Source organism: Amphiura filiformis, chromosome 15, assembly GCF_039555335.1.
Source record: "Amphiura filiformis chromosome 15, Afil_fr2py, whole genome shotgun sequence".
NCBI classification, from domain to species: domain Eukaryota; kingdom Metazoa; phylum Echinodermata; class Ophiuroidea; order Amphilepidida; family Amphiuridae; genus Amphiura; species Amphiura filiformis.
Window position 1 is genome coordinate 31,288,811 of NC_092642.1, and position 3,769 is coordinate 31,292,579.

The following is a 3,769-nucleotide window of genomic DNA, read 5'->3' on the forward strand; positions in this document are numbered from 1 at the left end:
ACTTTGGTAGGGGGCTGGTCAAATTTTCACTCGAAAACTTTTTGACCCCCCCTCTTTGACAGACAAAACTTTTGACTCCCCCAATAATCGTATAGCAAACATACTTAATAGTGTTGTTTCCAGTGATGGGACAATGGCGCATGAAATACAAGCACAAGGACATTTTCATTTTATACTTAATCAGGGTGTTTATCTGATTTTACAGAGATAAATGAAATAGAGGATTTATTTGGAGGCACATCAGCATAATTTGGATTCGCGGCTATAATGATAGTGCAAATGCGCGCGAACAGCGCAAAAACTCTGGCCATATTGAAGCTTGAATGGTCAAATATTGTTAAAATTATAACTAATTTATGCAAAAAGCTAAAATGGTCAAATATGAGATTAATTTGGTCACTCAAATGTACACAGATTTTGGTATCGTGGTATCTGGGCCTGTGCCCACTCTGCCCTATGGTAAATCTACCCATGGGCCTACATTGTATGTGTACAAAATAATTTTGCAATGAGAAATAGTAAACTGAAGTGTGCAGTTTACGTGCAAGGCATCACTGCCCGTGACCACGCTTTGTCACATGGCAATCGTGGGGTCAAATATCACACAGGGGTCACAGAGGTCTATTGCCGTTTGGTCTAATACCATTTGGTCTAATTCCCGTTTCGTCTATATTCAATTGGTCTATTACCAGAAAGGCTAATTGCCATTTAGTCTAATAATCATATAGTCTAATATCCAATTAGTTTAATATTGTTTGGTCTAATACCCAGTATGTCTACTAACCATATAGTCTAATAACCATTTGGTCTAATATTTTTTCGATGACCATTTAGTCTAAAAACCATTTGGTCTAATAACCATTAGGTCAAATACTCCTATGGTCTAATAACCATTTAGTCTAATACCATTTCGTCTATTTACCAATTTGTCTAAAAAAATTGCCATTTCGTCTACTACTGAATACGGGCTGAAAATACATGTATAATGATGTAAACAAACATACTAAGTGTATCAAATCTTATGCATTCTTAGTAGATTTATTATTGTTTATTGATATATCCAAAAAATGAAAACTAATACATGTAGCCTGCAGGTATTGTATAATATTCCTGTCGAGTGAAAGTGACATTGTGCCGGGCTATTTGTCCTTTCCTCGATCTTTTTAAAGGTTAATATGATAATAGACCAGGTGCATCACGCATCACCTGGGGTGCCACGGATGTATGGCATTTACCAGTATTGCCATTCCAACATTAAAACAAATTAAGTTTTCATGTTTTTGTCATTTGCATATGGAGTTATGTGTAGATAATACATGTAGGCCTATAGACCTGTTACACTGTTTATGAAACGTCCTTCTTTAAGACCACGGTGACCCTGGACTATGACCTCACACTCACAGTATGTGTAATAGCGTTATTGCGCCTATGCAGCCTCACGCATGCTATTAGACCAATCACTTAATAGACCAATTGGTAAGTAGACTAATTGGCATGTTAGACCAAATGGTTTGTAGACCAAATGGGTATTAGACCAAATGGCTATTAGACTTCTTGGTTATAGACCAAATGGGTATTAGACTAAATGGTTGTTAGCCCAAATGGTTTTAGACTTATTGGTTATTAGACCAAATGGTTATCGGACTAAATGATAATCGGACCAAATGGTTATAGGACCAAATGATTATTGGACGTACTGGATATAGACTTAATGGGTTTAGATTAAATGGATATAGACAAAATGGATATTAGACCAAATGGTATTAGACCAAATGGAGGTTAGTCGTCACAGAGCTCTAATTATTGTCAAGGGTTGATATAAGATTATTTCAGGGGTTATTTCAAGGTACAGTTTCTGTAATATGAATGAAATATTTGTAATCTTAGCATACAAATCTTTCATGAAATAAATTAGTGGTCATCAAATGTTATTCAGGGTCAAATAATAGGCCTAATGTCTATATTAATGGAATGCTTATACTTGGACATGAACATATATGTGTGAGCCAACAGCCGTCGACAAAATGTGTTTTCTTGTGGGGTTATCCTTAATTTTTGCCATTTTCACTTACGCACAAAGCGTTCGTAACTTTTTACCCCTCCCCTCGAGTTGAAAATGGCGAAGGATTTGCCATTGATGAATATACTGTATTTCTTTCATCAACACAGGTGCCTCAATTCAAGCCGAGGCAGCAGATAATTACCAAGTTCACCACAAAACTGCACTATGTCTTTTAATCAAAGCAATAATGACCTAACCTAAATACCTACCGTGGTCTTGGCATACACCGCAACTTTTCTGACAGTTATTGAGCATATAGTTTGGATTAGCGATGCATTCACCAATACTAGCCCAGTATTCACAATGATTGTTGTTATTAACGCAAGCTGGAATAATGATAAAAACAAACAAATATAATGTTACTTATAAATGTAATAATAATCAATTTGATGAAAGCGTTTAAACTTTTATACCGTTTGTATTTTTAAGAAAAAAGAAACATTAATTTAAATTAATTTGATGATATCATGCACAGATTTCCGACAGAAATCGTCGGGCTCATCACATAGTGACGTCGTATCGTACGGAAATCTGTACAGATGTTTTGGGGGAAAGTGAGTTAGAAAGTTGAAGTTCTCCTCTTAATATTTATCATCAAGCAACGACGATTAAAATAAATCAAACGACAAAATTAAACTGCAAGAAAGTTATGTAAAGGTCTCCTTGCAACTTTATTTATTTTCTTTCCCCATGTCAGACTAACTTTCGGATAAAATAAAACACCATTCATTCCCAAAGGCATGCGTGGTATTTTTTTTTCGGTCTACGAGACTTCCATAATAAAACGTAAAAATGTGTTATTGTTTATCAAACAAACTATCAGAAGTCAAGGTGTGCATCATTCCTTGCACCACATACCCAAGTGCAGGGGTTCTCTAATTTTGATTGGGTAGGTTAGTATACGACTAGGTCTCAGAAAACTTACCCAGAAATTAACCGTGACGAAAGAACCTAAAATTTATACCACTTTAAGGAATTTTCTGTTAAAAATCAATGTAAGACGCACCATATCAAAATGTTGTTATAATAATTCTAAGGTAGATTTGTTAAATTCTGGATAAATTTTTGAGAAACGTCCTTTCTAAAACCATATGAAAATGAGAGCCATAAGTAAATCAAAATGTACCCCGAATCTAAACTAATATGACTAAAAGTGCACCCCAAATCTGTTCCACATCCCAGTACTCTTATTTCAAACAAGAACCTTTCAAGATCACATCATATAAGGGGGACATATAATGTTCTTGCAATTAAAGTATTAGTTTCTTGTTTTTGTCGCCGAACAGTGAACATCTACAGTTTCAGGACGGACGTCCCTTTGCTGCCATTGATCATCCTCCAGGCAGTAGCGTAGCCAGTGAGGTGGCAAGGAGGGGGGGGGGGGCAGACTGGCCCCTCTGACAAAAAATGAAAGAGGACATCTGGAGGGCGAAGGAAAAGAAAAGGGACAAGGAGCCCCTTTTCCATCAAAATTCACAATTTACTGTCCGTAAATTCACCAGTTACTGTCCGTTTTCCTATACACAATACACAGAGCTCTCACAATTGACGCGTGACCTCTACAAGTAATGTATGTTAGAAGTATAGGCAATTGCCTAGTTAACGTCACTGTGTGAAAAATAACCGGCCAACATTTAAAGTATTCTCTGAAATTCTAGAAAATATAGTTTTGTAACATGTCCTAAACTTTTAGCTAATTTAGGTGTT